This window comes from Pelobates fuscus, chromosome 3 (genome assembly GCF_036172605.1).
Source record: "Pelobates fuscus isolate aPelFus1 chromosome 3, aPelFus1.pri, whole genome shotgun sequence".
NCBI classification, from domain to species: domain Eukaryota; kingdom Metazoa; phylum Chordata; class Amphibia; order Anura; family Pelobatidae; genus Pelobates; species Pelobates fuscus.
Window position 1 is genome coordinate 334335787 of NC_086319.1, and position 26146 is coordinate 334361932.

Sequence of the window (26146 nt, forward strand, 5' to 3'; positions counted from 1 at the left end):
TCTTTCCTTCTCAAGCCCCGCTGTGTGTTTCTTTCACATCCAGCCCCTCTCCCCGTCCCTTAATGGTCCCCTCCCTTCTCTGACCCTTACTGTTCCTCTCCCCACTCTCCTCCTTTCCCTGTCCCTTAGTGTTCCTCTCCCCTCCCCCCTCTGTTCCCTGTCGCTTAGTGTTCCTCTCCCCCTTCCCTCCTTTTCCTGTACCTCAGGGTATCTCTCCCCTCCTCTCCCTGTCCCTTGGTGCACCACCCACCCCCATAGTGGTCCCCTCCCCTTCCTGGTGTGCCTCCTACCTTTCTTGTAGCATGGCTGAGTGGAGCAAATCCCGGTACAGTGAGCTTTTCCTGTCAGTCCTGCCAGGTACAGGAAACAGAAGTTCCTGTACCACGGTACACTCCGCTTGGCCACGCTACAGTCAGGGGTGTATAAACACTGACAGTCACACACACTCAATGACAAACACACAGACGTTATCTGACACACTCATTCATTGACAGACACACAAATACTGACAGACTCATTGACAAACACACACTGACAGACACACACACAGGCTGTTTACTTATGCCGCGGGAGCCGGAATATGACGTCATATTCCGGCTCCCGCAGCATCAGCAAAAGGCACGTGAGGGAGCAGATCAGAGAGATCAGAGCTCCCTCGCCACCTCGGAATCCAATTCAGTCGCACGCTGCACCGCTCCGGGGATCCAGGAGGTGACCTGGCAGGAGGGAGCACTTCCACTTTTGCGCCCCCAGAGCCGGTGCGCCCTAAGGCGGCGCCTGTGCCGCCTTATGGACGCACCGGCCCTGGTGTTAGGCCTAAAACTATAGTCCTTATGTGGCATTTTAGGTGACCAGCACCACTCTAAATGCATTGAAAAGGTGGTTTTGCTTACCTTTTGTTCCACGGCTCGTAGGTCTTGCCATGGCTGACATCAATCTTGATGCTCTCAGCTAATCCAATGCTTTCCCAAAGGAAAGTATTCGGAGGCTATTGCGCATGCAATAAATCTGGGCGCCAATCAGCATCTCCTCATAGAGATGCATTGAATCAATTCATCTCTATGGGGAACATTCAGTGCCTCCATGCTCTGCATGAATGTGCTGAGCGTTCCCCATAGATATGCATTGATTCACTGCGTCTCTATTAGGAAATACTGAATGCTGAACATAGATGCTGCACAAGGGACGGCCTTAGGGGTGTGCAAGCTGTGCGGCCACACGGGGCGCCATGGAGAAGGGGACGCCATCATGTGGCCGACACAGCTTACACATGGCTGGGTGACAGGAGTGCAGGGGAGCTAAAGCTCATTATTCTCCACCTGGGTCTATGAAAAAAAATATTGAGGCAGCGGGGACGGGGCTTACCGAGCAGCAGGGCGGTGCTTATCGCGAGGCAGAGGTGGGGTAAAATGGCAGCGGAGGTGGGGCTAATACCTATCAGAAGCCCCTGGTAACTGCTGCACAGGAAGGCGGAAGCAGGAAGGAATCCCTGCTTCCCCAACAACCAACTGCCTTCACTCCCTGTTCCAGCTATAATGGAAATAGGTTAGTGTTTGTGTGTGATTGTGTGTGTGACTGCCTGCCTGTGTGTGACTGTCTGTCTGCCTGCCTGTGTGTGACTGCCTGCCTGTGTGTGACTGCCTGCCTGTGTGTGACTGCCTGCCTGTGTGTGACTGCCTGCCTGTGTGTGTGTGTGTGTGTGTGTGTGTGTGTGTGACTTTCTGCCTATGTGTGTGTGTGTGTGTGAGTGTGACTTTCTGCCTAAGTGTGTGACTGTAACTGTGTGTATCTGTGACTGTATGTGTGACTGCAACTGTGTGTGTGACTATCTGCCTTTAACGGAGTGTCTGTGTGCCTATCAGCGTGCGAGAGTGTCTGCCTGCCTGTAACCGAGTGTGTGTGACTGCTTGTAACGGAGTATGGGTGACTGTCTGCTTGTGACTGTGTGTGTGACTTTCTGCCTATAATGGTCTGCGTGCCTGTAATTGTTTGTGATTGTGTGCCTGTAACTGTGTGTGACTGTCTACCTATATCTGTGTGTTTGTCTCTGTGACTGCCTGTAACTGAGCATGTGTGACTGACTGTCTGCCTGTAACTGTGTGTGTGTCTGACTGTCTGCTTGTAACTAAATATGTCTAACTGTCTGCTTGTAACTGTTTGTGTGACTGTCTGCCTGTACCTGTGTGTGTGACTTAATACAGGAAACGGGGGAGGAGGGCTGTGAATACTTTTCGCACAGGGCGCCTAATGGACTAAGGCCAGCCCTGTGCAGCACACTGTGCAACACTGGACTAGGAAGCACCTCAAGCGGCCTCCTTAGTGACTGCCACTACAGGCACCAATGTATACACTGCCTTTATTTTTATATTAAAAAGCCTGCAGGGAAATGTTATAGACACCAGATCCACTACATTAAGCTGTAATGATTCTGGTGACTATAGCGTCCCTTTAAATTTAAAGTCAAAGAAGCCAAACTTGAATTAAACCTGACTTAAATAAGTTTCCAGTACAGCTTCTTTGGCCTTAAAGGGACACTATAGTAACCAGAACCAGTACAGCTTAATGCAGTGTTCTGGTGACTATACCCTGTCCATCCAGGCTTTTCAATGCAAACAGTTTTAGTGGCAGTCACTCACAGCGTGCAGCACTCATGCTCAGCTTCCCATAGAGATGCATCGATTCAAAGCATAACAATTAGGAGATGCTGACTGGCGCAGTGTAGCATTCCTAGGTGAAAGAACTGAATTGGTTGAAATCATCAAGATTGGAGGCAGAGCCAGGCGGGGTCAGCCGCAGTGAGACCGGCACGGCATAGAATAAAAGGTGAGAAAAATAATCTTTTCAGTGCGATTGGGGCCGGCTGGTTACCTAAAATGCCACATCAGGTCTATATTGTCAGGAATATGTTTGTATTCCTGACACTATAGTGTTCCTTTAAATTTGAATTTCAATTTGAATTCCTGACAATTTCCCCTTTGGTAAATAACTATGTATTTGTTATGTTGCTTTTCAAAGAACCCAATTAAAATAACCATATCAATTTAGGGGTTTATTGTCTAGTTATTCAATAATAATCACTGAATATAAGTACAATACATACTAACAGCATTGGCCATTAGGTTCACTTTCAGCACTGATATTTCAAGGGACCCCGGTGCTGGAATTTGGTAAGTGTAAAACGGGATTTTAACCCTTTATTTGCGGGTGGGGGGACAAAGGGGAGTTGGGGAGTCAATGAACAATTTAGTGTTAGGAATACTGCTCTGTATCAAACGCTTTATCAATGCCAAATGTGAAACAGTTATTTTGTATAATTGCAAGTTTGCAACCAATTTTAGGAACAATCACAGCATTCTTCTTCCAGGGTCATCAAATACTTCTATAATGATTACAAACTCTCTCTACTGAGTTTAGTAACAATCCTATCAGTAAGTCTGTTACCAATATAGATACAGCAGAGTACATTTTTGCATTTTTATCTTATAAAAGCTTGCATTGCAATTCCTACAGTCTGCAAACACAAATAGCTCAAATGAATGTCAATAAACGCAATCACGCTGCTTTCTCGCAGAACAACACATATCCTTTTCAAAAGGTAATTATTTAAAACAGATTGTAATCTGTAGGTACCATTTACACATGGAGTTTTTTTACTTCCAACTGATTAGTCAAAAAATGTGCTGTGCACATGTTCTATATCAATATATAATCATATTGATTCTTTAAATGCTGCTCATGCTGGGATAACGTAGCCATGTCAGAAAGGCTTTGACATATAGATATTGATTTTCCTAAAATAGTAATAATGCATTAGTTCTTTGACGCATCCGTTATGCATTAGCAAGGTCTTTAACCCCTTAAGGACCAAACTTCTGCAATAAAAGGGAATCATGACATGTCACACATGTCATGTGTCCTTAAGGGGTTAAAGCACTATTACCATCTGGAGATATTGCTTTGCTTCCCTTTATTAACGTATAGGATATCTTCCAATAGACATTGTCTATGTTATACATTCAAATTTTTCATGTTGGCCATTTTTTGGTGTAGCGATTAAAGGAACGACCTTGTTATTGTCCACAGCTAGATGAGATACACATAGTGTCAAAGCTAGGTTAGGAAACATTTGTGCATATGTTAATAAATGCATATACCGTATTTTTCGCTCCATAAGACACACTTTTTTCCTCCTTAAAAGTAAAGGGAAATGTATGTGTGTCTTATGGAGCGAATGCATACTGAGATTGTGCGGCATGGAGGAGGGAAGGTTGCAGAGAGCTGATACCGAGCCCCTCCAGAGCAGAGAGTGCTGGGAGGAAGTGACTATCTGTTACTTCCTCCCAGCTTACTGACCGCTGGGAGGACTGAAGGCACGCTGAGAGAGGAGGAGGGAGGAGAAAGACCTCTGCAGGCAGACTCCCACCCCATCAGCCTCAGCCAGCCCCAGGAATTTACCTCCCTGCAGCAAAAGGTATGGAAACAGGGGTTGGTAAATAATATGTCAACTGCGTGACTGTGTGACAGTGCGTATGTTTAGGTATGTGTATCTGTGTGTGTGTGTGTGTGTGTATGCCAATGTGTATGTATGCGTGTCTGTATCTATGTGCTAGTATGTGAGTGTGTGTATATATGTGTAGGTATGTGTATCTATGTGTGTGTGTAGTTGTGTCAGTGTGTGTGTGTATCTGTGTATGCAGTTGTGAGTGTCAGTGTGTATCTGTGTGTGTGTATATATCTGTGTGTGTAGTTGTGAGTGTCAGTGTGTATCTCTGTGTGTGTAGTTGGGAGTGTTAGTGTGTTTCTGTGTGTGTATAGTTGGGAGTGTCAGTGTGTATGTGTGTGTAGTTGGGAGTGTGTGTGTAGTTGGGAGTGTCAGTGTGTATCTGTGTGTGTAGTTGGGAGTGTCAGTGTGTATCTGTGTGTGTGTGTGTAGTTGGGAGTGTCAGTGCGTATCTGTGTGTGTGTAGTTGGGAGTGTCAGTGTGTATCTGTGTGTGTGTGTGTGTGTGTGTATCGGTGTGTGTAGTTGTGAGAGTCAGTGTGTATCTCTGTGTGTGTGTGTGTGTATCTGTGTGTGTAGTTGTGAGTGTCAGTGTGTATCTGTGTGTGTGTGTGTGTATCTGTGTGTGTAGTTGTGAGTGTCAGTGTGTATCTGTGTGTGTAGTTGTGAGTGTCAGTGTGTATCTGTGTGTGTGTGTGTATCTGTGTGTGTAGTTGTGAGTGTCAGTGTGTATCTGTGTGTGTGTGTGTATCTGTTTGTAAATTGTACCAGTGTTCTTAATGCCACTGTTGACTGCTGTTCACTTTACATGGTTGAAATATTATTCTGATATAGTTTATTAAATAGTTTAGTACACCATTTGATTCAGAATATTTTTTTCTTGTTTTCCTCCTCTAAAAACTAGGTGCGTCTTATGGTCAGGTGCGTCTTATGGAGCAAAAAATACTGTATTTTTGCAGTGATTAATTAATTATATACATTAAAATGTTTTATATATTTTTGGACATAGAGTTTTCCTTTAACTAGTCAGGGATACAGAGTGTGACATTTGACCATATTATAATATAGGTTTGCTTATCAGTAGAACAAAAAAAAAAATTTGTGACGATTTTTGTTAAAGTTTAGTTGTTTATAAAAAAAAAAAAAAACTACTTTACTGTCACCACTAATAAAAAATGATCAACAAAAAAAGGGAAATTTAAGGCTCATTAATAACCAATAAGTTACCATGTAAACGTTACGTTTCAGTGTTAGGGGTATATTGTTTGTTGTTGCTCTTTAACATATATACATCACAGCATCTTACAGGTTATTTGACATGTTTACAGACATTTTTAACACCCAACATTTGCAGTTTATGCAGATCTGGTTTATGCAGATCTGAGGATTTACAGCAAACAATGGACATGCAAAGGCATATTTTTCTTTTAAATTTATTTTCTGTATATTGAAAATGAAAATAGAGCGATCACTTCAGCCTTGTGTGTCCCTTTATCAACGTGATGATTTTTTTTTCTTTGAGAAACCAATCCGCATACAAAATACTGCTGATACTACTGTGATAACTAATAAATAACTAATCAAACCTGTACATATTTAAAGGACCACTATAGGCACCCAGACCACTTCAGCTTAATGAAGTGGTCTGGGTACCAGATCCATCTAGGGTTAACCCTGCCTTACATATGGGTTTACCCAGCCTCTAGTGACTGTCTCATTGACAGCTGCTAGAGGCCCTTCCGCGCTTCTCACTGTGATTTTCACAGTGAGAAGACACCAGCTTCCATAGGAAAGCATTCTCAACGCGCATGCGCATTCAGCCGATGATGACCAAAGGAGGAAGAGAGTCCTTCCTCTCCATTCAGCCTGGCGGGAGGGGGCCCATGAGGGTGGGGGGGACCTATTAATACTATAGTGCCAGGAAAACAAGTTTGTTTTCCTGGCACTATAGTGGTCCTTTAACTCCTTAAGGACCAAACTTCTGGAGAAAAAGGGAATCATGACATGTCACAAATGTCATGTGTCCTTAAGGGGTTAAATACTGTGGCGAAACCAACTTCGCCACTGTGAACTGGAGAAGCCTGGTTGCTAGCCTCCTGCCCTGCGACTATGGCCCCTGGACATATTGTACTGGAAAAACTATATTTGGGCATGTAATAATGTATATTACTGCTACTGGGCCTTTAAGGGCCATCCGTGGATCTATGGGGACTTTTGGGATACTGTACCTTTAAGACTGTGGAGCGTAGTACAGTAATCCTGCCTGTAATACTTTAATGTCATGTATGTATTTTTGTATGCAGTTAACCTGGGTTATATATATATGCAGCATTCATCTGATTGTTCGGTAGAATCACTCCATTCATTGTATTGAGGAAACTACCGAACAACCAGACCACCCAGGACTAAGTGTGCCTCCAATTACCGTTTGCAACAATGTTGCAAACGGGTAATTGGCAATCAGTGTAGTGTGGTCTTTGTCCTCTGGGTGGCCGCCATTCGGGAAACAAACACGTGGCGGCGGCCATCTTAAACTACCGAACAGCGGTGTTTTGCCGTCGAGTGTCTGGAACTAAAATCGGACACTTGACTAGGCAAACACCGCTGAGACCTCCATACTTCCAGAAATTCGTATAGAAACTACCGAATGACCCGCCGTTCGGTAGAAAGAACCCCACAAACAAGGGAATTCATTCAAACCCTCTCCAGGCTCTATAACACAGGCAATTCGTCTGTTTTCATTCCCTTGTTTGTGACCGACCGCAGGGCCAAAATGCATGGAACTGTTTTCGGATACTTTACCCATGCGGTCGGTCAAATCTTTGGAACCTCATATCTCCCGAACCATTCATCCGAATGACCTGATTCTTGCATATGTTGTCCCCCTGAATAAGGGCTATCAGGGGATACCTGTTTTGGAGGTGTAGCACATGTATTTGGGGTACATCCAGGAATTGGGGAAAAGGGTGTACGGTATAATTATATTAAGTGCTAATCTAAGGGGAGGAAATGTGTGGGAGGTACATCCCTGTGATTGGTTAATTTCATCCTCCCCCTGGGAGTGTCCTGTATGTACTTGTTTGTAATAAAAGCCAGGCTGGATGAGCCAGTCTGTTGTTCCTGTTTTACCCTCAAAGTGATGTGTCGTCTCATTATTGGGGGAAGGATTTATTGCATGCTGTTCCAGTTGACTGCTAGAAGTACAAGCCTATTCGTATGGTTCCTATTCAATGGTCTACAGCATTCATATGCTTGGGAGAATTTAAAGGTTTCTCGGATTCGGTGATTGTGGTGTCTGCCAGAGTGCTTGGAGTCCTCAGGAAGCACTAGGAGCATCCATTAACGGAGGTACCAAGTCGGGGTGCCAGGTGATCCGTTACAAATACATAAATGCAAATATATTTTACAAACACTACCTACTGAAGCAGGGACATTGCAAAACTACTGAAGTAATGTAGTAGCCATAATCAATGAATACCATTTTGTATGTGAGGATGAGACTTGCCACAATGTTCTTAGTGCTCTAGTCTAGACAAGCTTTTTAACTTGCTCATGCATCCCCGGCCCTGCATCCCCCTCTGATACCCCTTGTATTTTACTTGTCCTGACCAATCCCTGTCAATCTTTATATAGGTGCAACAAAGCTCAGGAGTCTGCTTGCAATGCAGACTATCACCAGACTATATTTTATGCTTTATCACACCTACCAACAGTCTACATTTGGAACCAAATCCCCCCAGAACACAATAAGTCTCAGTAATATGCCTTTAAAGCATAATAAATGAATTTGCGATAAATATTTGAGCATTGTTCTAAATGACTTTTAAAATTACATAGATGCCTGTCACCAGGTCAAGAAGTCAGCCAAAAGTCCCAAGACAGTCTCGCCCCTGAACAACTCCCCACCCACACGCCCTTGGTTGCCCATTTGACGTACAGTGAGGCAGACTTTTTGCTTAATGGAAGATGTTCCTATGGCACGGCAGGAACATCAAGATCCAAATGATAAAACACTATGTAACTTTCCATGTATACTTTTACTAGCAAATTGGTTAGCATAATGTACAGATAAAATTCTACATCCCTTAAAGTGGCAACAAACTGTTTATTCAGTAAAATAAAACAACTAGCTGTAGTGAATTAAAATATGAATGGCAAAAATAAAAACTATTTTAAGAATAGAGCGGAGATGGATCATCGATTAAATCTTGTTAGGTGTGACAGGTACAATTTAAATATATAAATATAAACTGTGATTAGGAACTTTTTTCCCTTATAATTTCAGGTACCCAAATGAGCATGAGGTTATAGTTATATAAAGCAAATAAAATGACTTGTCCTATACCACAACCTCACCTGAGTGTAACCCCATGACATGTAGAAAATCATTGCATTGAAAAGTGGTGCAGGTCCCTTGGTCGAACAAGGCTAGCAGAACGTAGACAGTAAAAGAATTTAATGACAGAGGATCATAAAATAATGCAGCGGTTTTAATCATCCTTATCAAAGTGCATAGATTGGAGTTAATACATTAAAATATTTTTTTTCTTTTCACTAAATAGTGAAATGAGTCAACAATCGAGTTTGGGATATTGTCAAATTTCTTTGTCTAAACTTGGCATGTCCCTTCTCAATTCACACATCACAGGTGTTTTTGTTTGCTTTTTGTTACATGGCTTCGAAATGTCAGGCATGCGTACTGAATAAGGAGCATCCTCATGAGGTTTGATGGAGCGGAGTTCGTCGGTAAGTAAGGGCAGCGCACGCTAGGGTTTAGGTGCAGGGCAGCTCGCGCCCAGGGCAAGAGCCCTGAATGGTAGTTCGCTGCACGAGGTTCACAGTGGAGGGAAACTCGGGAGTATAAATTTAAAGGCACCTCAGCTTGTGCCAGACATATCTGAAGGTTGGTGGTTTAAAATATTTGAGCTGCTGCTCCCACCCACCCTCCCTTTCATTTATGCCTCGTTTCCACTGAGCGGATCGGTTCGGGTCGGTACAGCTTGGAAGGCTTAGAATGGACCAGCCCATTCTGGTGAGCGTTTCCACTGCAAGTCAGACTTTCAGGGCCATGCGGGGTTTAGAAAAAATGCTCTTCCTGTCCACCAATCAATGGATTGTATAGTAGCTCCGCCCTCACCGAACCGTTCCATTTTCTATGGCCCTACATCTGAAGCAGGACCCTGAATGGATCGGTAAGGTTCGCTTATATGGACCACTTTCATAATGGAAACACCCAAAATAGCGAACCGTACCGTACCGAACCGATCCGCTCAGTGGAAACGAGGCATTAGTAACCTATGTTGTGACCCTATTATTGGATATAAGTCGCCCTCCTGGTCATAACAGGAGGGTGTATTTGGTTTAAGATATATTTATGGCTTCTGGCTTTGGGGGGGGGGGGGGGGCAGAGCCTTGGAAAGTGGTTATGGTTAATATGTTGGTTTGGTTCAAAGTTATGGTTTTATTATTATTATTATTATTATTATTATGGTTGTTGATGTTTAATTGGAATTGTGAAATCTGTAATAGGTTCAGAGCCATTCTCCAAAGTGTACTATTGAAGTTATTAAATAAACAATTTGCTAAAATACGTTGTTTGTGTTTATTTATATTATGTATCATTAAGATTGCAACATTTAAACCCCATGTTGCATAGGACACTAGCTAGACAACTCATTATTTTAATTAAAATTCATTTAGGGCCTGTTCTTAAACTCTTATGCATAATGCAACAAAATTAATTCTGCAAAACATCTTCATTAAACTTTTCCCAGTGTCAGAGGGGCTCCCAGGCAGTGAGGTAACTAATTTACTGCAGGCAGTTTGGAGGGTGGGGGTGGGGGGCTGATCAAATGATGCCTGTTACAACCATTGGGGGCACACTGAATTATCACAAATGTCCAGTTCTGGATCCTAATGAAGCACTGTCTTAATGAGCAGATCCACAGGTGATAGTTAGTTAAAACAACCATCATTATACATACATGGTGACTTTAATAAACTAATTGTGCTTACATGAAGAAGTCATCAAAAGCCTCCCAGCTGTGCATGTATTATATATAATTGTGTACATTCATCTTTGACAATCACTGGGCATTGCAGTGCATTTAAACATATATAGCTATACTAAACATCAAAGTCATCTTAAAAAAAAGAGCTGTAGTGAGTTTCAACTGAAAGATTACAAAGTATCCAAATAGAAAATATATTTTTGGGAAATTGTGCTCAGGATTAAGATTGAGTTTCTAAAAATGATTAACCCATTATATATATATATATATATATATATATATAATGCAAATACCATTTTATTTGTCTTGCATAGATCTAAGAAATGTAAAGATAGTGGCTGTATGTGTGGTTTATAAAGCAGGGTAGTGATGGTGCATATAGTGTATGGCAGTCAGGGATGATGATCACAACACACCCAGTTTTCGCATTGCACTAGGATCCCTCCTTTAAATCCCTTATCTGTATCCATGCAGCTGCACAATCCCAGCTGGGAGACAAACCCAGGGCATGGGGTCTCTTTAAACCCTTTAACCCTGAGCCTGCACTGATTCTACCAGCCATCACCAATAGCCCAGTCCTGCAGCACCATGGCCAGTTGATCCCCCTTTAATACAGGTGGTTCCTGCATTCAGGGGTAAACAGGGAGAGACCCCCCCCCTGGGTGCCAGGGTAGGATTTAAAAACACTGACCCTCACCCCAAGCCATCAGCCCCCCAACAGTGTGAAATCACATTAAGGCATCGTGGTTCTTACCCTGCTGGTGTCCCTCCTCAGATCTTCTTTCTATATGTGATGTCCCGCAGTCAGGGTACCGAATCCGCCCCGCCTGCCGGTAGGGGGTGCTCTACCCTCACACAGCACAATGAGGAGGCTTGCCTAAGAGACTGGAAGGATTTATCCGCCATCTTTGTTGAGGGCAAGAGGCTGTAAGTCTAGGAAAATAGCACTCTAGCCAGTACATGTTTGCATTTTATTTACACTTTTGTAAACATATAAGTCTTGCCTGTGTAACTATGGTTGTTGCTATTCTTTTGTTGTTAGATATGCGTAACAGGATAATGCTGGTTGGCCAGAGGTAAAAATGGCTGCCGAGGATTCAGACTGGAGTGACGTACGGCTCATAGATTATGTTAATAGCGGGACAGCTCACCGGAGGGGTAGGCGTCGTATGATTGGTTAGTGTGAACTGTATGATGGGAGGTGTAGTTTAAAAGCCATGTCAATGGATGTTTGTGGTGTTCCACTGCTATCATTCCCAACCCAGGCAAATAAAAACAAACAAATGACCTAGAGTGTGAGAGTGGAACCAGCAGCATGAGGAGTGGGAGAGGATGGCTGAGAGTGTGGTAGTGGAACCAGCAGCATGAGGAGTGGGAGAGGATGGCTGAGAGTGTGGGAGTGGAACCAGCAGCATGAGGAGTGGGAGAGGATGGCTGAGAGTGGGACCAGCAGCATGAGGAGTGAGAGAGGATGGCTGAGAGTGTGAGAGTGGAACCAGCAGCATGAGGAGTGGGAGAGGATGGCTGAGAGTGTGGGAGTGGAACCATCAGCATGAGGAGTGGGAAAGGATGGCTGAGAGTGTGAGAGTGGAACCAGCAGCATGAGGAGTGGGAGAGGATGGCTGAGAGTGTGGTAGTGGAACCAGCAGCATTAGGAGTGGGAGAGGATGGATGATAGCGTGGGAGTGGAACCAGCAGCATGAGGAGTGAGAGAGGGTGGCTGAGAGTGTGAGAGTGGAACCAGCAGCATGTGGAGTAGGAGAGGATGGCTGAGAGTGTGGGAGTGGAACCATCAGCATGAGGAGTGGGAAAGGATGGCTGAGAGTGTGGTAGTGGAACCAGCAGAATGAGGAGTGGGAGAGGATGGCTGAGAGTGTGAGAGTGGAACCAGCAGCATGAGGAGTGGGAGAGGATGGGTGAGAGTGGAACCAGCAGCATGAGGAGTGGGAGAGGAGGGCTGAGAGTGTGGGAGTGGAACCAGCAGCATGAGGAGTGGGAGAGGATGGCTGAGAGTGCGAGAGTGGAACCAGCAGCATGAGGAGTGGGAGTGGATGGCTGAGAGTGTGGGAGTGGAACCATCAGCATGAGGAGTGGGAGTGGATGGCTGAGAGTGTGAGAGTGGAACCAGCAGCATGAGGAGTGGGAGAGGATGGCTGAGAGTTTGAGAGTGGAACCATCAGCATGAGGATTGGGAAAGGATGGCTGAGAGTGTGAGAGTGGAACCATCAGCATGAGGAGTAGGAGAGGATGGCTGAGAGTGTGGTAGTGGAACCAGCAGCATGAGGTGTGGGAGAGGATGGCTGAGAGTGTGGGAGTGGAACAAGCAGCATTAGGAGTGGGAGAGGATGGATGATAGTGTGGGAGTGGAACCAGCAGCATGATGAGTGGGAGAGGATTGCTAAGAGTGTGAGAGTGGAACCAGCAGCATGAGGAGTGGGAGAGGATGGCTGAGAGTGAAACCAGCAGCATGAGGAGTAGGAGAGGATGGCTGAGAGTGTGGGAGTGGAACCAGCAGCATGATGAGTTGGAGAGGATGGCTAAGAGTGTGAGAGTGGAACCAGCAGCATTAGGAGTGGGAGAGGATGGATGATAGTGTGGGAGTGGAACCAGCAGCATGATGAGTGGGAGAGGATGGCTAAGAGTGTGAGAGTGGAACCAGCAGCATGATGAGTGGGAGAGGATGGCTGAGAGTGTGAGAGTGGAACCAGCAGCATGAGGAGTGGGAGAGGATGGCTGAGAGTGTGAGAGTGGAACCAGCAGCATGAGGAGTGGAAATAGATAGCTGAGAGTGTGGGAGTGGAACCATCAGCATGAGGAGTGGGAGAGGATGGCTGAGAGTTTGAGAGTGGAACCAGCAGCATGAGGAGTGGGAAAGGATGGCTGAGAGTGTGAGAGTGGAACCATCAGCATGAGGAGTAGGAGAGGATGGCTGGGAGTGTGAGAGTGGAACCAGCAGCATGAGGAGTGGGAGAGGATGGTTGAGAGTTTGAGAGTGGAACCAGCAGCATGAGGAGTGGGAGAGGATGGCTGAGAGTGTGGGAGTGGAACCAGCAGCATGAGGAGTGGGAGAGGATGGCTGAGAGTGGAACCAGCAGCATGAGGAGTGAGAGAGGATGGCTGAGAGTGTGAGAGTGGAACCAGCAGCATGAGGAGTGGGAGAGGATGGCTGAGAGTGTGGGAGTGGAACCATCAGCATGAGGAGTGGGAAAGGATGGCTGAGAGTGTGAGAGTGGAACCAGCAGCATGAGGAGTGGGAGAGGATGGCTGAGAGTTTGAGAGTGGAACCAGCAGCATGAGGAGTGGGAAAGGATGGCTGAGAGTGTGAGAGTGGAACCATCAGCATGAGGAGTAGGAGAGGATGGCTGGGAGTGTGAGAGTGGAACCAGCAGCATGAGGAGTGGGAGAGGATGGCTGAGAGTTTGAGAGTGGAACCAGCAGCATGAGGAGTGGGAGAGGATGGCTGAGAGTGTGGGAGTGGAACCAGCAGCATGAGGAGTGGGAGAGGATGGCTGAGAGTGGAACCAGCAGCATGAGGAGTGAGAGAGGATGGCTGAGAGTGTGAGAGTGGAACCAGCAGCATGAGGAGTGGGAGAGGATGGCTGAGAGTGTGGGAGTGGAACCATCAGCATGAGGAGTGGGAAAGGATGGCTGAGAGTGTGAGAGTGGAACCAGCAGCATGAGGAGTGGGAGAGGATGGCTGAGAGTTTGAGAGTGGAACCAGCAGCATGAGGAGTGGGAAAGGATGGCTGAGAGTGTGAGAGTGGAACCATCAGCATGAGGAGTAGGAGAGGATGGCTGGGAGTGTGAGAGTGGAACCAGCAGCATGAGGAGTGGGAGAGGATGGCTGAGAGTTTGAGAGTGGAACCAGCAGCATGAGGAGTGGGAGAGGATGGCTGAGAGTGTGGGAGTGGAACCAGCAGCATGAGGAGTGGGAGAGGATGGCTGAGAGTGGAACCAGCAGCATGAGGAGTGAGAGAGGATGGCTGAGAGTGTGAGAGTGGAACCAGCAGCATGAGGAGTGGGAGAGGATGGCTGAGAGTGTGGGAGTGGAACCATCAGCATGAGGAGTGGGAAAGGATGGCTGAGAGTGTGAGAGTGGAACCAGCAGCATGAGAAGTGGGAGAGGATGGCTGAGAGTGTGGTAGTGGACCAGCAGCATTAGGAGTGGGAGAGGATGGATGATAGTGTGGGAGTGGAACTAGCAGCATGAGGAGTGGGAGAGGATGGCTAAGAGTGTGAGAGTGGAACCAGCAGCATGAGGAGTGGGAGAGGATGGCTGAGAGTGGAACCAGCAGCATGAGGAGTGAGAGAGGATGGCTGAGAGTGTGAGAGTGGAACCAGCAGCATGTGGAGTGGGAGAGGATGGCTGAGAGTGTGGGAGTGGAACCATCAGCATGAGGAGTGGGAAAGGATGGCTGAGAGTGTGGTAGTGGAACCAGCAGAATGAGGAGTGGGAGAGGATGGCTGAGAGTGTGAGTGGAACCAGCAGCATGAGGAGTGGGAGAGGATGGCTGAGAGTGTGGGAGTGGAACCAGCAGCATGAGGAGTGGGAGAGGATGGCTGAGAGTGCGAGAGTGGAACCAGCAGCATGAGGAGTGGGAGAGGATGGCTGAGAGTGTGAGAGTGGACCAAGCAGCATGAGGAGTGGGAGTGGATGGCTGAGAGTGTGGGAGTGGAACCATCAGCATGAGGAGTGGGAGTGGATGGCTGAGAGTGTGAGAGTGGAACCAGCAGCATGAGGAGTGGGAGAGGATGGCTGAGAGTTTGAGAGTGGAACCATCAGCATGAGGATTGGGAAAGGATGGCTGAGAGTGTGAGAGTGGAACCAGCAGCATGAGGAGTAGGAGAGGATGGCTGAGAGTGTGGTAGTGGAACCAGCAGCATGAGGTGTGGGAGAGGATGGCTGAGAGTGTGGGAGTGGAACAAGCAGCATTAGGAGTGGGAGAGGATGGATGATAGTGTGGGAGTGGAACCAGCAGCATGATGAGTGGGAGAGGATGGCTAAGAGTGTGAGAGTGGAACCAGCAGCATGAGGAGTGGGAGAGGATGGCTGAGAGTGAAACCAGCAGCATGAGGAGTAGGAGAGGATGGCTGAGAGTGTGGTAGTGGAACCAGCACCATGATTAGTGGGAGAGGATGGCTAAGAGTGTGAGAGTGGAACCAGCAGCATTAGGAGTGGGAGAGGATGGATGATAGTGTGAGAGTGGAACCAGCAGCATGATGAGTGGGAGAGGATGGCTGAGAGTGTGAGAGTGGAACCAGCAGCATGAGGAGTGGGAGAGGATGGCTGAGAGTGTGAGAGTGGAACCAGCAGCATGAGGAGTGGAAATAGATAGCTGAGAGTGTGGGAGTGGAACCATCAGCATGAGGAGTGGGAGAGGATGGCTGAGAGTTTGAGAGTGGAACCAGCAGCATGAGGAGTGGGAAAGGATGGCTGAGAGTGTGAGAGTGGAACCAGCAGCATGAGGAGTAGGAGAGGATGGCTGGGAGTGTGAGAGTGGAACCAGCAGCATGAGGAGTGGGAGAGGATGGCTGAGAGTGTGAGAGTGGAACCAGCAGCATGAGGAGTGGGAGAGGATGGCTGAGAGTGTGAGAGTGGAACCAGCAGCATGAGGAGTGGGAGAGGATGGCTGAGCGTAGAACTAGCAGCGTTAAGAGTGGGAGACAGAAAAAAAAAATACTTCATTAGTTAATTGGCAGCTTTCCCAGAGTGACCCTTCCGAATGGGTCACTAATAGATATGTATATAGAATGTAGAAAAAAACTGGGATACAGCTGTAAACCTAAAAGTATAATACAAACAAAATAACATAGTGTAGTATCCTTTGAAACACTTAGTGACACGCCAATATAGTACACTCACGGGATATCAGGATAATATGTGCCTGTAGGGTGCCTCCCTGATAACAATGGGGGGCTCAGAGAGATCCTCCTTGCAGCGTAATTCAGCATAGAAATTGAGCAGGAATCAGGAAGGTGGTAAAAAAAAGCTATTTTATTTCCAATAAATTAAAAGGTAAAAAATACAACTTTAAGTCCTACGCGTTTCATTCCAGTATAGGAACTTCTTCAGGGTCTTAGTAAAAAATATGTCACCAGAAGCAAGACCAGATGTACGGCTATGTCCCTAGCACCTCGATTCTCTAAACCTGTTTTGTCTAACCTCCCTGTACAGTCCGAACCCGAACCTATGCAGTTGGGGGTCACTAGACTGTCGGAGGCCGAAAAACAGTATAGGAGAAGGGAGGGGTTATGCCTATATTGCGGTAGAAAGGGACATATGATAACTAATTGCCCAGTGCGTCCGGAAAACTTCCGCACCTAAGAACCTTAAGGGGACAGATCTTAGGTGTGATGGAGTTGTCCTCTAACAAAAACAAAAGTAGATTCCTCCTTGAGGTATCTATTTCCCTTGATAACAAGAAGTGTTCTTGCAGTGCCCTAATGGACTCAGGTGCTGCTGGAAATTTTATTGATGTCCACTTTATTAGGGGTAATGAGATACCGGTCAGGGAGAGACCTACGCCGCTAGCTGTAGAGGCTATTGATGGTAGACCACTCACACAACCGCTTATAACCTACAAAACTGTCCCTATTACAATCTCTAATGGGGCCTCGTTTCAGGTTATTGCTTCTCCATCATGTCCTATCATATTAGGGTTTCCGTGGCTGAGTAAGCACAATCCCTATATTGACTGGACTAATGGGGAGATATTAGAATGGGGTAAAGAGTGTATGGGGAGATGTATAAAACCAGTACTAAAGAGATTGGGTACTATTGACCTTCCGACTACCACTCCCCAAACTCCTGGAGTTCCCATACAATACCGAGAACTTCAGGAGGTGTTTAACAAGGCTCAGTCCGATGTATTGCCTCCCCACAGAGCATATGACTGTGCTATAAACCTGTTTCCAGGCGCTATGCCACCTAAGGGGGCAGTTTATGCCTTATCTCCCCAGGAGAGTAAAATAATGGAGGAATACATCACAGAATCCTTGAGCAAAAGGCACACAAGAAAGTCATCCTCACCAGCTGGTGCAAGATTCTTTTTTGTTGAGAAAAAGGGTGGTGAGTTACGCCCTTGCGTAGACTACAGGGCACTTAATAAAATCACTGTAAAAAATGCATACCCTATCCCACTCATTTCCGAATTGTTCGATAGACTTCAGGGAGCTAAAGTATTTACTAAGCTTGACCTTAGGAGCGCTTACAATTTGGTTAGAATTAAAGAGAATCATGAGTGGAAGACGGCATTTAATACCCGTAGTGGACACTATAAATATCTGGTAATGCCATTTGGGTTATGCAACGACCCAGCCGTATTCCAAGACTTTATAAATGATGTACTCAGGGAATTCATTTACTTATTTGTCTTGGTTTATTTGGACGATATTTTGGTGTATTCCCCTGATCTTCAAACTCACCACTCCCATGTGAAACAGGTTCTGCAGACGTTGTTGAAAAATAAACTTTATTGTAAATTAGAAAAGTGCATATTTGACCAGCCTGAAGTCCACTTTTTGGGTTACAACATCTCTGCATCGGGATTTCAAATGGATCCTAAAAAACTAGAGGCTGTACTACACTGGCCATTACCCTCTGGTTTAAAAGCCATTCAAAGGTTTATTGGTTTTTCCAACTATTACAGAAGATTCATCAAGGGATTTTCTTCTGTAATAGCCCCCATCATTAATATGACTCGCAAGGTCAGTAGCACGGTATGGTCCAAAGAGGCTGTGAATGCTTTTGAGACCCTTAAACAACGATTTGCCTCTGCGGACATACTAAAACATCCCGACACCAGTAAACCTTTTATATTGGAGGTTGATGCATCCGAGACAGGGGTTTCTCAGAGAGAAAGCCAGGGAACACCTTTGCATCCTTGTGGCTACTTCTCCAGAAAGATGTCTCCTGCTGAGCGCAACTACGATATTGGCAATAGAGAACTGCTGGCCATTATTCTTGCCCTCAAGGAGTGGCGACATATTTTGGAGTGTTCCAAGGACCCCCTGTTGATCATAACTGACCACAAAAATCTGGCATATATAGGGGATGCCAAACGTTTGTCTTCCAGACAGGCTAGATGGCCACTGTTCCTTTCACGTTTTAACTTCCTCATTACTTATAGACCTGGTTCTAAAAATACCAAGGCTGATGCCTTGTCCAGGCAATTTGATAATGAGTCAGCTCCAGAACAGGTGACATTTCCTATTATTCCACCAGAGTGTATTATTGATACTACTGTCCTCTCACTGTCTTCTCCACTGCTTGGCACCATACTGGAGGCCCAGCCTCAGGCGCCCAGTGGTAAACCGTGTGATAAACTGTTCGTTCCCCTATGTGAAATGGTTAATATCATGAAAGTGTTCCATGACAATATAACTGCTGGACACCCGGGCATCAATAAGTCCACTGCCGCGATCACTAAATCATTTTGGTGGGATTCACTCATGAAAGATGTAAAGGAGTATGTGCAGGCATGTTCTGTGTGTGCAGTTTCTAAGGTGACTTATGCACTTCCTTGTGGCCTGTTGCAGCCTCTTCCTGTTCCTGAGATTCCATGGTCCACTTATCCATGGACTTTATTGTTGAGCTTCCTAGCTCTGCTGGGTTCACTACTATTCTCATGGTTGTAGACCGATTTTCTAAGATGGCTCACTTCATTCCTCTCAAGAAGTTGCCATCTTCGCAAGAATTGGTCCTAATTTTCATCCGTGACATTGTCCGTTTGCATTGCATCCCTCACAATGTTGTGTCTGATAGGGGCTCTCAGTTTGTGTCCAGGTTCTGGAGGGCGTTCAGTAAACAATTGGGGATTGATCTCTCCTTCTCCTCCTCCTACCATCCACAGACCAATGGTACAGCTGAGAGGGCTAACCAGTCATTAGAAGTTTATTTGCGTTGTTTTATTAATAGCACACAGAACAATTGGTCCGAACTACTCCCGTGGGCCGAGTTAGCTAGAAACAATGCTGTTCATGACTCCTCTGGGCACAGTCCATTTTTTGTCAATAATGGTAGGCATCCTATGGTTCTCCCTGCGGTATTTTCTGATACTGCCATTCCTGCTCTGGATGAGCGTCTGGCCTCCATTCGGGATACCTGGGTTAAGGTTCAAACTGCTCTAGGGGCTGCTGCTGAACGCTTCAAACATTTTGCTGATAAGCGTAGGAGTGCCAACCCGGTGTACCAAGTGGGGGACCGGGTTTGGTTGTCATCTCGCAACATCAAGCTTAAGGTCCCTAGCATGAAGTTTGCCCCCAGATTCCTTGGTCCCTATAGAGTGCTTCGTAGGATCAATCCAGTGTCTTACTCTCTGGCTCTTCCTGCATCTTTAGGGGTTCCCAACACTTTTCATGTGTCCTTATTCAAACCTCTTGTCTGCAATAGATATACTGTTCCTTGTGTTCCTCCCCCTCCGGTGGTGGTGGGTAGTCAGGAGGAGTATGAGGTATCTTCTATCGTGGATTCTAGTTTTTCTCGGGGCACTTTACAGTACTTGGTTGTTTGGAAAGGTTACGATCCTGCTGATCGTTCTTGGGTTTCGGCTCCTGACCTGCATGCGGGCCGCAAGATCCGCGCTTTTCACGCCAAATTTCCTCTCAAGCCTGGTCCTGCCCGCCCGGTGGGCGTTTTTCAGATGGGGGGTAATGTCACGTATTCATCCGCTTATAAAAATATGGTTAATGACATTTACTGTCCACACAGGAAAAGTTGTGCCGAGCAGCAACCTAATCCACAGAAGGGTTAATGCTAAACAGCAATTATGCAAATGAAACCTGGTAACTGAATTTGGGATCAAAGGCCGGTTACAGCCTATCAGATCTAGAGGAGGGGTATTTAGGCCCAGTTCTCATCCTGCTCAGTGCTCTGTCGAGGTTTCCCTTGTGGTTGTCCGAGAGCGCGTGCCTGTTTATAGTTTTCTACCTGTTTTTTTACTTTGGCTTTGTTTATTGACTTCTCTATATTCTGGTATCCTGACTCCTGGCTTTCCTCATCGCTGTGTCCCTTTCTGTGTTCCCTGACCTCGGCTAGTATTTTTGACTATTCTTTGTACGTTAAATCCGGCCATTCTAGGACCGGTAATACGTTACTTATTTGTCATCCGTGCTATACAGTTCTACGTGCTGGATCAAACAGTAATCCTGACAGAGAGAGAGGTAGTAAAACAGGCAGCATGAGGAGCGAGGGAGGGTGCATGGCTGAGAGTATGGGAGAGAAACCATCCATGTGAGAGAACAAGCAGTATGAAAAGTGAGGGAGTGTGGCTGAGAGTCTGGGAGTGAAACCAGCAGTGTGGGAGATCTAACAGTATGAAAAATGAGGGAGTGTGGCTGAGAGTCTGGGAGTGAAACCAGCAGTGTGGGAGAACTAACAGTATGAAAAGTGAGGGAGTGTGGCTGAGAGTCTGGAAGTGAAACCAGCAGTGTGGGAGAACTAACAGTATGAAAAGTGAGGGAGTGTGGCTGAGAGTCTGGGAGTGAAACCAGCAGTGTGGGAGAACTAACAGTATGAAAAGTGAGGGAGTGTGGCTGAGAGTCTGGGAGTGAAACCAGCCGTGTGGGAGAACTAACAGTATGAAAAGTGAGGGAGTGTGGCTGAGAGTCTGGGAGTGAAACCAGCAGTGTGGGAGAACTAACAGTATGAAAAGTGAGGGAGTGTGGCTGAGAGTCTGGGAGTGAAACCAGCAGTGTGGGAGAACTAACAGTATGAAAAGTGAGGGAGTGTGGCTGAGAGTGTGGTAGGGGATCTGACAGCATGAGAAGTGGAAGAGCCTGGCTGAGAATGTGGCACAGTTCCATACATTCACATTATCACATTGGAAGCTGAGGTGACAATTTGAGAACTACTCAAGCATTTTGACAAAAACCAGGAGGACTGCGATATAATGGTTTAACACCAAAGTCTGTAAGCGGCACTGGTTCGCTCTTCCTCTACTAACTCTGAAGGTGGCCTGTGGTGGCCTGTTACAGCCACTGGGTGCCTACTGAATTACCATGAATGATCAATTCTTTGTCCTACAAAATTAGCGGCCCCTGAGGAAGTGAAGGGGCAGAGCGATCAAACACCATCTTCCAGATTCTGTGGATAAACCTTTCGTTGACTATCTAACCTGAAAGACAGCACCGGGGGCCTCCTCGCACCACAACTACATAATTGTGATAAAGTTGTTATGGTGCTCACAGTATCCTTTAAAGATTCATTTGAACCACCAGAGAAACTTTGTATTATTTCAAAGTCAATGGAAAGAGTATACTGTATCCCTCTTAGTTCTGAGAATGACTTATAACTTCAGTTACATAGTTACATAGTTACATAGTTACATAGCTGAAAAGAGACTTGCGTCCATCAAGTTCAGCCTTCCTCACATATGCTTTTGCTGTTGATCCAAAATAAGGCAAAAAACCCAGTCTGAAGCGCTTCCAATTTTGCAACAAACTAGGAAAAAAATCCTTCTTGACCCCAAAATAGCAGTTAGATGTCTCCTTGGATCAAGCAGCTATTAGCCCACTAATTCGAAATTGTATCCCTGTATATGTTTTTGCAAGTATTTATCCAATTGCAATTTAAACATCTGTATAGACTCTGACAAAACCACCTCTTCCGGCAATGAATTCCATATCCTTATTGCTCTTACTGTAAAAAAACCTTTTCTTTGCCTTAGATGAAATCTCCTTTCTTCAAGCCTAAATGTGTGACCTCGTGTCCTATGTATAGCCCTGTTTATGAATAGATTTCCAGATAATGGTTTGTACTGGCCCCGAATATATTTGTATAATGTTATCATATCCCCTCTAAGGCACCGTTTTTCCAAACTGAAGAGATTTAAATTTTTTAACCTTTCTTCATAACTAAAATGCTCCATTCCTTTTATCAATTTTGTAGCTCGTCTCTGCACTTTTTCTAGTGCCATGATATCCTTCTTTAGAACAGGTGCCCAAAATTGCACAGCATATTCAAGGTGTGGTCTTACCAGCGATTTATAAAGAGGCAAAATTATATTTTCATCTCGAGAATTTATGCCCCTATTTATACATGACAAAACCTTACTGGCCTTAGCAACGGCAGATTGACATATTGCTACCTAATTTGTTGTCTATAACAATTCCCAAATCCTTCTCGTGTGTGGTTATCCCTAGTTCACTACCATTTAGGGTGTAAATTGCTTGTGCATTCTTAACCCCGAAGTGCATAACTTTGCATTTTTCTACGTTAAATTTCATCTGCCATTTTAGTGCCCAGTCCCCCAATCTATCCAAATCCCTCCGCAGCAAGGCAATATCCTGCTCACATTTTATTACTTTACAAAGTTTTGTGTCATCTGCAAACACTGATACATGGCTTTCAATGCCCATTTCAAGATCATTTATAAATATGTTAAATAGAAGCGGTCCCAAAACAGAACCCTGAGGGACACCACTTACCACTTTTGTCCAGCTTGAAAATTTACCATTTATGACAACTCGCTGTACTCTATCCTTAAGCCAATGTTCTACCCAAGAACAAGAATATTCATCTAGACCAATTTCTTTTAGTTTGAAGACTAACCTATTATGAGGAACCGTATCAAGTGCCTTGGCAAAATCCAAGTAGATCACATCCACTGCAACACCCTGATCTATATTTCTACTTACTTCTTCGTAGAATGCAATTAGGTTAGTTTGACATGACCTATGTTTCATAAAACCATGCTGATTATTGCTATTAACACAGTTCTTCCCAATGAATTCCTGAATATTATCCCTTAATAGCCGTTCAAATAATTTCCCAGTCACAGAAGTTAAGCTCACAGGTCTATAATTTCCAGGCAAGGATTTTGAACCCTTTTTAAATATAGGAACAACATCTGCCTTCCTCCAATCCTCCGGTACAATACCTGAAACAAAAGAATCTTGAAAAATTAAATACAGAGGTTCACTTATTTCCCCACTTAGCTCCTTAAGTACTCGTGGGTGGATACCGTCAGGCCCCGGAACTTTATTTACATTAATTTTATTTAATAGCTGTAGCACCTTGTCTCGAGTTATCCAATCACAAGTTATCTACAAGTTTGTTGCAGCAATCATATGCATATCTCTTGCCATAGGATCCTCATTAATATACACCGAAGAAAAATTGTTATTTAACATTTCTGCCTTTTCCTGGTCTTCATTGACTAACAGACCCATCTCTGTTTTCAGTGTACCTACACTTTCATTTTTTGTTTTTTTAGAATTTGTTAAAAAATCTGCATCTATAATCCAGCCCCCAGAGCTATTAGGCAGCCGGAATTTTATTTTCTGGGCTGCCTGTGTCAGTTGTGTCCAAGTTGCATGCATAAATTGAACTGATCTCTTCTTCCCTACTGGAGGGATGAGCCAGGACTGTGTGCATGCACAGCTGTAAGTGCAGCCAATCTTCCACACAGCCTCGTTCACAAACTGAGCTAGGCATAAATCGATAGTCTTGGGATGAATGTATCAGTTTGAGCAATTCCACCCTTCCCGTATGGTGCTGCTATTCGATACTAAACCCCATAGTCAAATAAGAGAGGCTCCTAATTGATGCAGCCTCTTCCTGGTGAGGGACTGTGCTGCCTGGAGCTGGAGCCTATCTCTTGTGCTGTTTAAGGATATTGGACTGTAAATATTGAAAAAAAATGTTTGCATTATTTTTAATGCATTGACTTTATAATGTATGAAAAATAGGTAGTCATTTTTACCTCATTGTTTCTCTGTAGGTAGGGAGGAAGACCAGGCAATGAGGGCCTTGATCAAACAGGTTTTTACCATATTATAGTTTAGCAAAGGCACCCTTAGACATAATAGCCAATAGAGCATGCAGAATTACCAAGTGCCTGTGTTTTTATTGACAATTAAAAAAAACCTGGGTCTTTTAATTATTTATACTTTCATTTATATATCTAGAAATAGTACTATTTTAGTATTGATAGTTATATTAATATAAATATATATATATAAGCAACCATTTATAGGCTGAGACCCTATCACCAGACATACGGTTCACTCATCCTCATAGTGCGGAGAGGAAAGAAGAGAAAAATCAATTTCTATCTTTAGTATATGACTGGATCCTGTAGCCATCTACCTGATCAGCCAAAACATTGAAACCATCTGCCTAATCTCATGTAGGTCCCCCTCATGCTGCCAAAAGAGCTCTGATGAGTTGAGGCATGGACTCCACAAGACCCCTGAACGTGTTCTGTGGTATCGTACACCAAGACCTTATCAGAAGATCCTTTAAGTCCTGCAAGTGGGGACTCCATGGATTTGATTTGTGTTTCCACCACATCCCACAGATGCACAATCGAATTAAGATCTTGGGAATTTGGAGGCCAAGGCAAAACCTTGACCTCTTTGTTATGTTCCTCAAATAATTCCTGAACATTTCTTTTCAGTGTGGCAGGGTGGGTTATACTGCTGAAAGAGGCCACTGGTATCAGGGAACACCAAGGGATGTACATGGCCTGCAACAATCTCTAGGTAGGTGATATGTGTCAAAGTAACATCCACATGAATGCCAGATTCCAAGGTTTCCCAGCAGGACATTACCCAGTGCATAACACTGCCTCTTCCGGCCTGCCTTCTTTAAATAGTGCATCCTGCTGCCATCTCTTCCCAAGGTAAATGACAGACACGCACCTGCGATCCACCTAATCCAAAAGAAAATGTGATTCATCAGACCAAGCAATATTCTTCCATTCCCCCATGGTCCAGTTCTGATGCAAACGTCCCCATTGAAGGTGCTTTTGGCGGTGAATAGGGGTCATCATGGGTATTCTGACCGTTCTGCAGCTGTGCAGCTCCATAAACAGAAAACTGAGATGCACTGTGTGTTCTAACACATTTCTATCATGGACCGCATTAAGTTTTTCATCAATTTGAGCTACAGAAGCTCTTCTGTGTGATCAGACCAGATGGATTAGCCCTCGCTTTCCACGTGTGAGAAGCCTTAGGCGCCTGTGAACCTAATGCCAGTTCACCGGTTGTTCTTCCTTATACCACTTTTGTCAAGTAATGACCACTGCATGCCAGGAACACCTCACAAGACTTGTGGTTTTGGAGATGATCTAATCCAGTCATCTAGCCACTATTTGGCCCTTATCAAAGTCACTCATATCTCTTTGCTTGCCCATATTTTCTGCTTCCAACATATGAAATTCAAGAACTGACTGTTCACTTGCTGTCTAGTATATCCCACCCCTTGACAGGTGCCATTGTTACAAAATAATGTTATTCACTTAAAATGTCAGTGGTTTTAATGTTGTGGCTGATCAGTGTACATGCACCTTGGGTTAGACTGTGTTTGAAAACCGACAGTCAGTCTCTATGGTTTTCCATGCTTCTGTACAGGGAAGGAAGCTGGGAAAACCATAGAGATTAACTGTCTCTGTATACGGCTAAAGGAGCCTGTCATATAATAAAGGTAGGGATGAGTGTTTCTCATTTATTAGTTTTTACATATACTTAAGTAAATAAAGAAAACGTAATGAAAGGATTATTATAATAAAACTAGTATTGAGGTGACAGTTGTCCCTTACGTTAATGGGTCTGGGAGTGTTCCTTTATTGCACTTAGTGTACATGCTCCTGCACCTCTATGTACAACTTTCATAGACAACCTATCTTTTCTCT

General features: G+C 44.9%; 1 protein-coding gene across 2 annotated transcripts in view; it reads right to left on the bottom strand.

The window, feature by feature from the left end:
• The window catches only part of LOC134603254 (tropomodulin-2-like), an 81538-nt gene extending 70211 nt beyond the window's left edge, over positions 1-11327 (bottom strand). For both annotated transcript variants that reach the window (XM_063449045.1, XM_063449044.1), the window contains exon 1: positions 11266-11327. The gene's annotated coding sequence lies outside the window, so the exon portion shown is untranslated. The remainder of the gene's footprint in view (positions 1-11265) is intronic.
• Between the last annotated feature and the right edge of the window lie 14819 nt (positions 11328-26146).